Raw genomic sequence first — 14,677 nt, forward strand, 5'->3', positions numbered from 1 at the left:
GGCAGAGCACCCCGGCTTCCGCGGCCCGGCCCGGCCCGCCCGCTTTCCGCAGCGTCCGAGTTCCCGGCTGGCCCGCGCCGCTTCCTCCTCCGCCGCCTCCCGGTGCCGCGCGCAGCCGGCCGCGCCCCCCAGGCCCGGCTCGACCGCAGCGGCGCGGGCCAGCGCGCCTGGACCCGGCGTCCTCCCTCCCGCAGCCGCGCCCGGCTCCGAGCCGGACCCTCGCCCGGGATGACTCGCTGCTCACGCCCTGCGGCCGTTAGGCGGGAAGAGCTCGACGCCCTGCCCTGCCCCGTCGCGGCTGACCCTGTCCGCCACGTCCGTGCTGAGGCCCCGGGCCCGCCACGGCGGGGCTTCCGCGGCGGTTTCCCCACCCGTCCCCGGACGGCCGCTCCGCGGGGCGCATCCCGCGAGGCGCGCGCCGCCCGCCGCCTCCTGAGGGTCCCAGGACCCGCGCCCCTCTCCCGGGACTTGAGCGCGGGGACCGGCGCCGGGCCGCCGCACGCCCAACGCCAGCCCCCGCGGCCGCGCGCCCACGGCTCTGGGGCGCCGGCTCCGGGCGGCGATTGGGCGCGGACCGTGACGTCACTGCGCGCGGCGCGAGGGGCCGCCCGGTCTGGGCCGGGTGCGCGCCGCTGAGTAGCGGGAGTGGGGCGCGCGCCCGGCGCTCCTCTGAGGCGGCTCGCGGGGCCCGCGGCCCGGCCCTCCCGGCGCTCCAACCCCCGCCCGCCCGCGCGGTCCCCACCCGCCGCGTGCCTGCCCGCCCCGCCTGTGCGCGGCCCCGGCGCGGATTTGAAAAGCCCGGTCCGCGGGCCCCGCGAGCGCGGCAGCCAATCAGCGGCGCGCACTTTTCCCGCGGCTTCTGCGAGGCGGCGGCGGCCCCGGCGGCGGCGGCGGCGGGCGGGAGGCGCGGGGGCGGGGTCGGCGCCGCGCGCGAGAGCCTCGGCCTGGCCGCGCTGCGCCCGCCGCCGCCACCGCCGCCGCCCCCTCCCCGCCCGGGCCCTCCCGCCGCACGGCCCCGGCCCCCTCCCCGCCCGCCGCTCCGGAGAGCCGCCCGCCGAGGATGCGACGCACTGCAGGTCACTGGGGCGCCCGCCCAACCGCCGCGGGCCGCCAACCGCCGGGGCCGGGCCTGGGAGGCCGGGCGGTGGGAGGCCTGAGGGGCGGCGGGGAGGACCGCGGAGGCCCGGGGGGCCGGCTCGGGGGCCGGGGCACCGGGAGGCCCGAGGGGGTGGCGGGGACTGCGGAGGCCTGAGCGCCGGCGGGAGGCCGGGCGGACCGCGGAGGCCGGGCCGCGTCCGGGCAGGGGAGGGGCGGCGGCCTGCGGGCGGCGGCGGCTAACGGGGCCGGGCGGGCGGGCGGGCGCGGCCATGTTGGGCCCGGCCGGGCCCGGCGGCTGCACCTGTGCCCGGCCGGGCCGAGGCGGCCGCCTTTGTTCCCGCTGCGCGGAGCGGGTCGGGCCGGCCTTTGTGCTGCGCCCCCGGTCCGAGGCGGCCGCGGTGGGAGGGGCCGGTTGGGGTCCCCGGGCCGGGGCCGGGGGTCGGGCCGAGGGGCGCTTTTTGTTTGCGGGCGGCGTCCGGCGCTGACACCCGCGGCGCCCGGGCGTTGGTCAGCGCGGGCGCGCCCCGGGGGAGCCGGGCGGCGGTCCGGCCGTTGGCAGGTGGAGACGCGGGGAGCCGGGCGAGGGGACCCTGCCGGGGGCTGTCGGCGCGCGCCGCGCCCTCGGCCTCCCGGCCTCCGCCTGGCCTGTGCCCCTCGCCCCGGGATGCAGACGGAGGGTCCTCCAAGCCTCGGGACGGGGGACGGGACCTGGCGACCGGGGGACCGGTTTTGCCCCGCTCGCGGGAACCGTGCTTTAAAATCTCGGCGTTTAAAAAATGCTGGTCTTGAGTTTCTGTAGAAATAAAATGGATGAGGGTATTGTATAGGAGCCACTGCAGCGCGCATCTTTCTGTGCCCACCGTGGGCTTTGACATTCAGGTTGAAACGCTACAGACCGACGTGGTGGTGTTAGTCATTTTTAGGTAGATAATGTGTATTTGTGGGTGTTTTTGTACATACAGCACAGACCCTGTGAAGACATTTGATAAAGTTCTAGACCTGGCTTAGGAGGAGTTTTCAGTACTACCCACCTACTTCACAGACTTTTAAGCCTTGATTTTTAAATGAGTTAAAAGCCAGGATCACGCATTGATTATATTGACTCTATTTTCTGTATTTTAAATGTTATCAACATGGAAAATAATTTAGGAGCCATCCCATTTATGAACGTGGGACTTAAACTGTATAATTTTCCAAAAATGTTGTAAATGCCCTAGTTACATATTTAAATGTGACGAGAGCAACAATATTTTAAAAAGCAGAATGCCAACACCATGAAGCACGTTTCTGAGCACAGCCTTTCCTGGTGTACTTAATGTGTGCTCTCATTCCCCGCAACTGATGATGGTTCAAATCTAAACTGCCAACTGGAGATGAAGAGGTCTCATGCTTTAAGCACGATTACTTTGAGTCATTTCCTTTTCTTTCCTTCCATTTTCTCAGCCACCCAGCAACCTTCAGTTTTGGGCTGGTGGTTGGTAGAGTGAGAACTTAACTGCACAATTTTGAGTTTATGTAAGCTTTTGTGAAGAACTCTGATCTCTTCAGTACAAAAATCGTTCCCTCCTGACTGCATTACTACCAAAGATTCTGGCCTGATTCTAACAGGAAACATTTAATTTTAAGAGTATGAGGTAACTAACTGAATTTTGAAGAATGATGGGCAGTTTATCTTATATATTCATATGTAACATGTAAACTGATGGAACATGTAGACATGAACAAAATGATACGGTAAACAGGCCGTAGGTGTGACTTGGTTTGTTTTTATGCAATCAACGTATACAGGGCTTTTAAACCAGTACCTGCTGAAGTGTGGGGACCCAAACGAAGAATTAGTTGGAATCCCAGAATGAATCAGGAAAATAATCTGAGTAGGTAGAGGACTACCCACCCCTCCTAACCTTGTGGGGTTTAGGTGGGTACAGTCTTTTACCTATTCAGATTATTTTCTCCTTCTAAAAGTTATCAAATATTACAAAGTTTACTTACATGGCAGAATGTGAACTAATTAGTTACTTTTTTACAGTTTGAAGATTCAGTATAAAACATGTAAAAGTAGCTGGAATTAGTCTTACTAAGCCACAGGATTCTCTTTACCAAGTAAGAACTTAAATGAAAAGATGTGGGCCGGGCGCGGTGGCTCAAGCCTGTAATCCCAGCACTTTGGGAGGCCGAGGCGGGTGGATCACAAGGTCGAGAGATCGAGACCAACCTGGTCAACATGGTGAAACCCCGTCTCTACTAAAAATACAAAAAATTAGCTGGGCATGGTGGCGTGTGCCTATAATCCCACCTACTTGGGAGGCTGAGGCAGGAGAATTGCCTGAACCCAGGAGGCGGAGGTTGCGGTGAGCCGAGATCGCGCCATTGCACTCCAGCCTGGGTAACGAGAGCGAAACTCCGTCTCAAAAAAAAAAAAAGAAAAGATGTGCTAAGATGGTGCCGAAGTTCATAATCCAAACATATTTTGCCCTGTGCCATTTTATTTATTTTTAGAGACAGAGTCTCTCTATGTGACCCAGGCTTGAGTGCAGTGGCTGTTTCAGAGGAGAGAAGTCATGGTGCATTTCAGTCCCAAACTCTTGGGCTCAAGTGATTCTCCTGCCTCAGCCTCCTGAGTAGTGGGGACTACAGGCACACGAAACCTTCCCTGGCTCTACCCTGTCCTTTTTAGCTGGGCAAGTGGGCAAATAACCTTTTTAAGTAAATACTTCACTTAATCAGAGGGAACAGAAGTCATAAGGCTTTGTACTCATATGTTCTGGTACAGGTTTTTGGTTTTGCCTTTTTTTTTGGGTGGGCTGCTTATGGCCATAGAATGCATACAACTTTGGATAAGCATCTTAGTCTTCTGAACCTCAGTCTCTTTTTTTGCTTGATTGTAGTAAATGTGACCTTGTTCTCCAAATACATGGTACCATGTCCTGAGTCCAGGCCTTTGTGTGGGCTGTTCTTGGATGTGGACTGCCACTTGTCCTTCCTCTTTGAGCATAATTCATGGCGTTTTAATGGCCACATGTGACCTTGTCTCCTGTTGGGTGAACTCTTAGAGGTAGGACTCTGTCATTGCCTTGGGCAGCGTAGCCTCTGCTGGTGCCTTCTCATGCAGACACTCAGTAAGTGCTGAATAAATGGGCATATGGCTTAGGGTAAACAGCCCATTTTAATGCTTGTATCTGGCCGGTTTGCCTCTCTCTTTTGTAAGTATTATTGAGCAGAAAGGAACCCTCTGGGAGAAAAAGCTGAGTCTAGAAAGGATATGGCTGGCCTGAGGTCCGTCTGAAACATTGCAAGTATATAAGTATAACAAGTAATAGGACAGATCTCTACTACCACCAAGATAGGTCAAGAAACTTACCTTGTTGATTTCTCTATCCTTTATCAAGATAAAATATAACACACAGAATACAAAAGCAAGAGATGACACCAGAGCTTTAGAGGATTAGGCTCGTATTTACAAACTGTATGATTTGCTAGTTTCTTTTTTTTTTTTTTTTTTTTTGAGGCAGAGTCTCACTGTCACCAGGCTGGAGTGCAGCAGCGTGATCTTGGCTCACTGCAACCTCTGTCTCCCGGGTTCAAGCGATTCTCCTGCCTCAACCTCTTGAGTAGCTGGGACTACAGGCGTGTGTCACCACGCCCAGCTAATTTTTCTATTTTTAGTGGAGGTGGGATTTCACTATGTTGGCCAGGTTGGTCTTGTGTGATCTGCCAGCCTCGGCCTCCCAAAGTGCTGGTATTACAAGTGTGAGCTTCTTTTTAATGAATGGTTATTTATAGTGAGTACTTTGGGGGATAAAAAGACTTACGTTGGTTACACAGGGACTCTTTAGCATTTTGTATATGTCTATTGGTTGTTGCAATATTGCTCTTGTCTTTTGAGACAGGGTCTCACCTGTTACCTCGTGTGGAGTGCAATGGTGTAATCATAGCTCATTGTAATGTAGCACTCTGGGCTCAAGCTCTCCTCCCAGATCAGTCTCTGAAGTAGTTAGGACTACAGGCAGATACCACCATGCTTGGCTAATATAAAATTTTTTTATGGAGACAGTCTTGCCATGTTGAGGCTGGTCTCTGTAACTCCTGGCTTCAAGTGATCCTCCTGCCTTGTCCACCTAAAGTGCTGGGATTACAAGTGTGAACCACTGCGCCCAGCCAAGTTCCAGTATAGCTTTTTACTTTTTTTTTTTTTTTTTTGAGACGGAGTTTTTCTGTCACCCAGGTTAGAGTGGAGTCATAAAATCACAGCTCACTGCAGCCTTGACCACCTGGGCTCAGTTGATCCTCCCACCTCAGCCTGTTGAGTAGCTGGGACAACAGGCGTGTGCCACCATGCCCAGCTAATTTTTGTGTTTTTTTGTAGAGACAAGGTTTCACCATGTTGACCAGGCTGGTCATGAACTCCTGGGCTCAAGTAATCCTCTCATTTCAGCCTTACATGTGGCCTGCAGTATAGCTTTTGAAGGAATTGACTGATTTAATGAAATTTGGTTTGCTAGTTGAAAAATTAAGACAGATTTCAAATTAGTTTTGTTTTGGCATCTGCCTTCTTAAAACCACCTGGCCACAGGTGAGTTTTCAAAGCGTCTTACTTTCTGTAATACTTAATGGTTTTAGCAAAATATACTGAAGTAGTTAGGACTACAGGCAGATACCACCATGCTTGGCTAATTTAAAATTTTTTTAATTAGGATAGAAATTACAGAGTTGGTTAGCTGAGTACTATGGCCTCAGCTCAAAAACTCCAGTAGTGGCTAGGCACAGTGGCTCATGCCTGTAATTGGAGCACTTTGGGAGGCTGAGGTGGGAGGATCACTTGAGGCCAGGAGTTTGAGGCCAGCTTGGGCAACATAGGGAGACCCCATCTCTGTAAAAATTTTTTAAAAATGGCCGGGCGCGGTGGCTCAAGCCTGTAATCCCAGCACTTTGGGAGGCCGAGGCGGGTGGATCACGATGTCAAGAGATCGAGACCATCCTGGTCAACATGGTGAAACCCCGTCTCTACTAAAAATACTAAAAATTAGCTGGGCATGGTGGCGTGTGCCTGTAATCCCAGCTACTCAGGAGGCTGAGGCAGGAGAATTGCCTGAACCCAGGAGGCGGAGGTTGCGGTGAGCTGAGATCGCACCATTGCACTCCAGCCTGGGCAACAAGAGCGAAACTCTGTCTCAAAAAAAAAAAAAAGTTTTTTTTTTAAAATTAGCTGGGCGGCTGGGCACGGTGGCTCAAGTGCTGTAATCCCAGCACTTTGGGAGGCCGAGGTAGGTGGATAATGAGGTCAAGAGATCGAGACCATCCTGGTCAACATGGTGAAACCCCATCTCTACTAAAAATACAAAAAAAATTAGCTGAGCATGGTGGCGCGTGCCTGTAATCCCAGCTACTCAGGAGGCTGAGGCAGGAGAATTGCCTGAACCCAGGAGGTGGAGGTTGCGGTGAGCCGAGATCGCGCCATTGCACTCCAGCCTGGGTAACAAGAGTGAAACTCCGTCTCAAAAAAAAAAAAAAAAAAAAATTAGTTGGGCATGGTGGTGTTTACCTATAGTCCCAGATACGTGGGAGGATTGCTTGAGCCCAGGACTTTGAGGCTGCAGTGAGCTATGATCACACCACCACACTCTAGCCTGGGAGACAACACAATCCTCTTTTAAAAAAAGAAAACAAAAAACCCGAGCCGGGCGCGGTGGCTCATGCCTGTAATTCCAGCACTTTGGGAGGCCGAGGCGGGTGGATCACAAGGTCAAGAGATCAAGACCATCCTGGTCAACATGGTGAAACCCCGTCTCTACTAAAAATACAAAAAAAAAATTAACTGGGCATGGTGGCGCGTGCCTGTATTTCCAGCTACTCAGGAGGCTGAGGCAGGAGAATTGCCTGAACCCAGGAGGCGGAGGTTGCGGTTAGCCGAGATCGCGCCACTGCACTCCAGCCTGGGTAACGAGCAAAACTCTGTCTCAAAAAAAAAAACCCAAAACCCCAGTAGTGAAACTACCCTAGTGGATGTGTAGAAAAAATACTTTTTTTCTGGAAGGAATTAGAACCTAAGTTTTTAAGTTGACTGTGTTGGCATTGAGAGAGTTGATGATGTGAATTAAATTTGTTATGCTGTTGGCTGATGTAGTGGCTCATGCCTGTAATCCCAGCACTTTGGGAGACTGAGGTGGGCAGATCATCTGAGGTTAGGAGTTCAAGAGCAGCCTGGGCAATGTGGTGAAACCCCATCTCTACTAAAAATACAAAAATTAGACAGGCGTGGTGGTGGGCGCCTGTAATCCCGGCTTCTCGGGATGCTGAGGCAGGAGAATCGCCTGAGCCTGGGAGGTGGAGATTACAGTGAGCCGAGATTGCACTGCTGTACTCTAGCCAGGGTGATAGAGTGAGATGCTGTCTCAAAAAAAAAAAAGTTGTTATGCTGTTAGAGGGTCTGTGCATGTTAGCAGTGTTCTTACATTTCGATGGTTTTCATATGTTTTTGCTGCTATATTATGGAGGCTAATGATCAGAAAGCATGTTTCCAACTCCAGTTTTACTGTTTTCAGTTAGTTCTCTACACACTACTTTGTCTTTTTAAAGTATGTATGTTCTATGCGTCCGCACTCTTCATGGGGTGACTCTCACTGCCCACTGGGGTTCAAGACCAGTTTCTCACTGGGCTTTCTGACTCTCAGTGCATTTCTTATTTTGCCCTCATCTCAGTTACTCAGCTCATCTCTTTCTGCCATGGTTTTCCTCTGGGCCTTTGCATGGTCAATTTTTGTTCCTTTTTTCTGCCCCTGTGCCCCCTTACCCCGTGTGTGTGTGGGCTAGGCATGCTTTTCCTCTTTCTTCTCTCTCCAGATCTTAGCTTGGGCCCCACACTGACTGCCATCTCTGACTCCCTGCTTGTTTTGGGGGGCCCTTGTGTTTTCCATCTTCACCCACTCCCATTCGCATTTTGTTCCAGCCACAGGGGCCTCTTGCCTCTGAAGCCCTGCAGCTCTGCTGCTTCCGACTATTGCCCTTGCTTCTCCTTTGACCTGGAATGCTGTCCCCAGGTATCTGTGTGGCTTGCTGCCCACCCTCCTTAAGGTTTTTGCTTATACTTCTTCTCAGGCACCTTCTGTGACCATGACCACTGATTTAAAGTACTCTGTTGTGACGGACTACTATTACAGCTCATCTGTGATCCTGGTGCTTTGTGAAGCCAAGGCGAGAGGATCACTCCAGCCCAGAAGTTTGAGGTTGCGGGAAGCCATGATCATGCCACTGCATTCCAGACTGGGTGACAGTAAGACTCCATCCCAAAAGAAAAAATTAAACAGATTTATATATATATACCGGTATACAATATATATATACGTACGCGCGCGCGCGCGCACGCACACACACACACACACACACACAAACACACACACACATATTTTTAATATATAACACTTTTTTTTTTGTTTGTTTTTTTGAGACGGAGTTTCACTTTTGTTACCTAGGCTGGAGTGCAATGGCATGATCTCAGCTCACCGCAACCTCCGCCTCCTGGGTTCAAGCAATTCTCCTGCTTCAGCCTCCTGAGTAGCTGGGATTACAGGCACGTGCCACCATGCCCAGCTAATTTTTTGTATTTTTAGTAGAGACGGGGTTTCACCATGTTGACCAGGATGGTCTCGATCTCTTGACCTCGTGATCCACCTGCCTCGGCCTCCCAAAGTCCTGGGATTACAGGCTTGAGCCACCGCGCCCGGCCACTATTTTTTTTTTTAAAGACAGGGTTTCACCATGTTGGTCAGGCTGATCTTGAACTCCCGACCTCAGGTGATCTGTCCGCCTTGGCCTCCAAAGTGTTTGGATTATAGGTGTGAGCCACCACGCCTGGCCTTACATAACACAGTTTTTAAAAATGTACTTTTTTTTTCTTCCCTCTGTGACTCTGGCCAGTGATCCTGCCTGTCTTTCTCCTGTCTTTGCTGGCCAGTCCTTTGTGGTTGCTTTGAGATCTCATCATGCTGTCTGTAACTCTTGTGAGGAGCTGCTCCCTGTCCCATGGATCTTTGCATGTACTGTTGCTTCTTCCTGAGTTACCTAATTTTGTGTTGCTGTGGTGATTTTATGGCTCACCCCTCATCTCTGTGAAGCCTTTCCCTATTTCTTTTTCTTTTTTCTTTTTTTTTGAGACAGAGTCTCACTCCATCACCAGGCACCAGGCTGGAGTGCAGTGGTGCGACCTTGGCTCACTGCAACCTCCGCCTCCCTGGTTCAACCAGTTCTCCTGCCTCAGCCTCCCTAGTAGCTGGGACTACAGGTGCGCCACTGTGCCCAGCTAATTTTTTTGTATTTTTAGTAGAGACGGGGTTTCACCATGTTGGCCAGGATGGTCTCGATCTGTTGACCTCATGATCCGCCCGCCTTGGCCTCCCAAAGTGCTGGGATGACAGGCGTGAGCCACTGCGCCCGGCCGCCTTTCCCTATTTCTACCAGAACTAGATGTTGTGGACCCTGGGCCCATGGCACTTGATGCAGTTTTTATTTTTTTGCTCCCAAGTTTGTCATGCCTTTGTGAGTACTGGGCCCTCTTTTTTTTTTTTTTTTTTTTTGAGACGGAGTTTCGCTCTTGTTACCCAGACTGGAGTGCTATGGCGCGATCTCGGCTTACTGCAACCTCCTCCTCCCGAGTTCAGGCAATTCTCCTGCCTCAGCCTCCTGAGTAGCTGGGATTACAGGCACGCACCACCATGCCCAGCTAATTTTTTGTATTTTTAGTAGAGACGGGGTTTCACCATGTTGACCAGGATAGTCTCAATCTCTCGACCTCGTGATCCACCCGCCTCGGCTTCCCAAAGTGCTGGGATTACAGGCTTGAGCCACCGCGCCCAGCCCCTCTTCTTTGTGTGTGTGTGAGACAGAGTCTTGCTGTGTCACCAGGCCCCAGGCTGGAGTGCAGTCGCACAATGTTGGCTCACTGCAACCTTCACCCTCCCGGGTTCAAGCAGTTTTCCTGCCTTAGCCTCCCGAGTAGCTGGGACTACAAGTGAGAGCCATCATGCCCAGCTAATTTTTTGTATTTTAGTAGAGACGGAGTTTCACTATGTTGACCAGGATATCCTAGATGTCTTGACCTCATGATTCACCCGCTTTGGCCTCCCAAAGTGTTGGAATTACAGGCATGATCCACTGCGCCTGGTGTACTGCACCCTCTTAATGACAATTAGCATGTTGCACAGGCTTTTGTGGCATTCTCTTCTCCAGGTTGTGAATTTTTCAAGGTTAGGGCCGTTTGATTTGTCTGCAGTGCATAGATGTGGAAGGCACTTAGTTAACAAGTAGAGATAGTTTTTTGTATTATTCTGTTGTCCTAATTTTTATTTCATGAAAATGTGAATTCCTATATTTTTGATTGAAATATTTGTTAGAAATAGGAGGCTTCTGTGTTCTTTCCCCTCCAAAATTTTGGAGTTAGTGCATTCTTTGTAGAGCTTTGCTGCATGAATCTTTGAGCAGCAAAGCATCTTCATCTCATTGAATCCTCACAGCAGGAAATTGAATCCCAGTGATGTCAAGTAACTGACCCAAAGTCACAAGGCTGTATGCGATGGAGTTAGAAACTCTGCAGGGCCTGACCTCTGATTCTGTACCCTGGGAACTTACTTGTTTTGCCTCTCAGGGAAAACTGTCACATACAGCCATCTATTTGTGGATGGAAGAGCGAGCCGTTACATTTCTGCAAGTCAGCATGGCAGTGTACCTCTGTCTGATGTTTCTTCATTCATTGAGTATCAGCTGTGTGCCAGTGATGAGCCAAGACCTGTGTCCTTGGTCCCATGGGTTTTATAGGCCTGTAATGGGATGTATGGGGAGGGACAGTGAGCAAAGGTCTTATCTTTGAAAAACCTGTGAAACACTCTTGCCAAAAAAAAAAAAAAAAAAAAAAAAATCAAACCTGAGTCCAGTCAAGCTCCTGTGTTTAACAACCAATCTACAGGAAATACAGGGGGGAGAGAAACATGTTGAACTATACTACAGGGTTGCCATTGGCAACACTGAGAATGTGGGAAACTATAAGACTAGTAACCCATACTCATCAGGGAGAAATGAAGGGGGCTGATGATAAGAGACTGGAGGTACAAGGACTAATTTTTATTGTAGGGCTTACCTGTGTTTGTGTCAGGCCAGTTTGTTAGCGACACAACTGAATATCACTTATAATGTTTGAGACAATTAGAATTTGGAACAATGATTATATTATTGAGGAATTATTTTCATTTTTAACTGTGATAATGGTTTTGTTTAAAGTCACATCTCAACCTTTTAGAAGATGAATACATTTACTGATGAAATGATACATCATCTGGGATTTGTGTCACAATCTTATGGGAGAGGGAGTAGGTTATATGTGGTTAGATCAGGACTGGTTTAAGTTGAGAGTGGTATGGGCACGTGAGTTCTAAGTCTTTTTCTTTTTTGAGATAGAGTCCCTCCCGGGTTCAAATGATCCTCCCACCTCAGCCTCCCAAGTAGGTGGGACGCAGGTGTATGTCACCACACCTGGCTAATTTGTGTGTGTGTGTGTGTGTGTGTGTGTGTGTGTGTGTGTGTATGTGTAAATAGAGACAGGGTTTTGCCATGTTGCCCAGGCTGGTCTTGAACTCCTAGACTCAAGTAGTCCTTCTGCCTGCACCTCCGAAAGTGCTGGGATTAGAAATGTGAGCCACAGGCCGGGCGCGGTGGCTCAAGCCTGTAATCCCAGCACTTTGGGAGGCCGAGGCGGGTGGATCACGAGGTCGAGAGATCGAGACCATCCTGGTCAACGTGGTGAAACCCCGTCTCTACTAAAAATACAAAAAATTAGCTGGGCATGGTGGCACGTGCCTGTAATCCCAGCTACTCAGGAGACTGAGGCAGGAGAATTGCCTGAACCCAGGAGGCAGAGGTTGAGGTGAGCCGAGATCGCGCCATTGCACTCCAGCCTGGGTAACAAGAGCGAAACTCCGTCTCAAAAAAAAAAAGAAATGTGAGCCACAACACCCAGCCCTGTTACTAACTATTCTCTCCATATTTATGTTTAGCATTTCTCATCACACAAAGCAAGTTATGAAGGAAAGATCTAGGTGCATGTAGTAGGGAGGTTATACCTGACAAAGCTTTGGGAAAGACTTTCTGGGATAGACATTGGAGCAGGCAGCAGAGAGCAGAAGAGGGGTTGGGGGTGAGTATCTGGGGGTGAGTATCAGATGGAGGGAAGAACCTGTGCAGAGGTTCCATGATAGAGCGGGAAAAAGCCTCGTGTGGCTGGAGCAGGTGGTGTTGGGCAAGTTCTTTTAGGCCCAGTTAAGAGCAGTGCGAGGTTTTAAGGGTGAGGGTGTGACATGAATCTGTCTGCTTTGGAAAGAGGATTCCAAAGATTGCTCTGTAGATTTGAGTTGGTGCTGGGAGAAGGTTTGGGAAGAATATGTACCAGAGACCAATCTGTGGTTACTCTGTTCAGGTGAAAACCTTTCCATTGTCCTTGCTTTGGGTCCCTGATTGGATTGGACACCCCTGTCTCCTTGAAATGTGGTGTGGCCTATGATTGCTCCAGCCAATGAACAGTGGTATGTAACTTCTGAGACAAGTGCTTTATCATGTTCCTGCTCTCCTGTTTCTTTCTTTTTTTTGTTGTTTTTTTTTGAGATAGAGTCTTGCTCTGTCGCCAGGCAGGAGTGCAGTGGCGCAGTCTCAGCTCACTGCAACCTCCGCCTCTTGGGTTTCAAGCGATTCCCTTGCGTCAGGCTCCCAAGTAGCTGGGATAACAGGCATGTACCACCACATTCAGCTAGTTTTTTGTGTTTTAGTAGAGATGGGGTTTCACCATGTTGGCCAGGATGGTCTTGATCTTCTGACCTCATGATGAGTGCCCACCTTGGCCTCCCACGGTGCTGGGATTACAGGCATGAGCCACTGCGCCCAGCCCTTCTCCTGTTTCTGATTGTGGAAACAAATGGATATGTACCATGAGCAAGAAAGAAAACTTTGTGTTGAGCCAAGTAACAAACAGTTACGGGTTTGTTACTGCATCATAACTTAGTCTCCAGTGTTTCTCAAAGTCTGGTACCCAGACTAGCAGCATCAATGACCTGGATGCTAGTTAGAAAGGCAGATTTTTCAGGTCTCAGACCTTACTGTATCATAAACCCTGGAGTGGGGCCTGATAATCTGTGTTCTAACATGTCCTTCATGTGATTCTGATGTCCTTGAGTTGAGAGCTACTGCCTGAGTTTCCCTACTGATAAGTCAGTTAGGAGGCTGTTGGCATCAGTCGTGGTGAAAGAGCTTGGTGGTTGGCTAGTGTTGGAATTGTGGGTGTGGGGAGAAGTGGACAGGCCTAGCTAGGAAGGCTTCTGGAATAAAATTGGTAAGTTGTATTGTTAGGGATAAGGAGAGATTAGGGGAAGTTCTGGTGCCAGTTATAGCCCTAAGTTTTTGTCTGACAGAACCAGATGGATAGCAATGCCATTTACTGTCCAGATAGCATTCTTTCTGTATGCATCTACATTTCCTTCTGTTTCAGGGTTCAGAAACAAGAGAAAGCACCCCCCCCCCCTTTTTTTTTTTTGAGACGGAGTTTCACTCTTGTTACCCAGGCTGGAGTACAAGAGCACGATCTCGGCTCACTGCAACCTCTGCCTCCTGGGTTCAGGCAATTCTCTTGCCTCAGCCTCCTGAGTAGCTGGGATTACAGGCACGCGCCACCATGCCCAGCTAATTTTTTGTATTTATAGTAGAGACGGGGTTTCACCATGTTGACCAGAATGGTCTCGATCTCTTGACCTTGTGATCCACCCGCCTCGGCCTCCCAAAGTGCTGGGATTACAGGCGTGAGCCACTGCGCCCGGCGAGAAAGCCCCTTATAAATAAAAAATTGTGGGGCCCAGCGTGGTGGCTCACGCTTGTAATCCCAGCACTTTGGGAGGCTGAGGTGGGTGGATCACAAGGTCGGTGCTTGAGACCAGCCTAGCCAACATGGTGAAGCCTCGTCTCTACTAAAAATACAAAAATTAGCTGGGAATGGTGGTGTGCGCCTCTAATCCCAGCGACTCAGGAGGCTGAGGCAGGGGAATTGCGTGAACCCATGAAGTGGCAGTTGCAGTGAGCCAAGACTGTGCCACTGTGCTCCAGCCTGGGAGACAGAGCAAGACTCTGTCTCAAAAAGGAAAAAAAAAAGAAAAAAACAATTTGTGGGCCGGGCGCGGTGGCTCAAGCCTGTAATCCCAGCACTTTGGGAGGCCGAGGTGGGTGGATCATGAGGTCAAGAGATCAAGACCATCCTGGTCAACATGGTGAAACCCTGTCTCTTAAAAAAAACAAACAAACAAACAAAAAAAAAAACAATTGTGGACTTCCTTAGCTCAAGTAACAGTTTCTCAATGAACCCCACCTTGATGCCCCTTCCCCCATTTAAAAATGTACCCCTGTGGGGCGCGGTGGCTCACGCCTGTAATCCCAACGCTTTGGGAGGCCGAGGCGGGTAGATCACGAGGTCAAGAGATCGAGACCATCCTGATCAACATGGTGAAACCCCGTCTCTACTATAAATACAAAAAATTAGCTGGGCATGGTGGTGCGTACC

The 14,677-nt window shown here is 50.7% G+C and overlaps 1 protein-coding gene across 4 annotated transcripts in view; it reads left to right on the forward strand.

The window, feature by feature from the left end:
- Positions 1 to 920: 920 nt before the first annotated feature.
- The window catches only part of NSD2 (nuclear receptor binding SET domain protein 2), a 113,617-nt gene continuing 99,860 nt past the window's right edge, over positions 921 to 14,677 (forward strand). For 2 of the 4 annotated variants that reach the window (XM_039468055.2, XM_074395786.1), the window contains exon 1: positions 981 to 1,076. The gene's annotated coding sequence lies outside the window, so the exon portion shown is untranslated. Of the gene's footprint in view, positions 1,077 to 11,817; positions 12,663 to 14,677 lie in introns of those variants that run through there. The other 2 variants (XM_074395787.1, XM_074395784.1) reach the window with 2 other exon arrangements.

This window comes from Saimiri boliviensis, chromosome 3 (genome assembly GCF_048565385.1).
Source record: "Saimiri boliviensis isolate mSaiBol1 chromosome 3, mSaiBol1.pri, whole genome shotgun sequence".
In the NCBI taxonomy this organism is placed as follows: Eukaryota; Metazoa; Chordata; class Mammalia; order Primates; family Cebidae; genus Saimiri; species Saimiri boliviensis.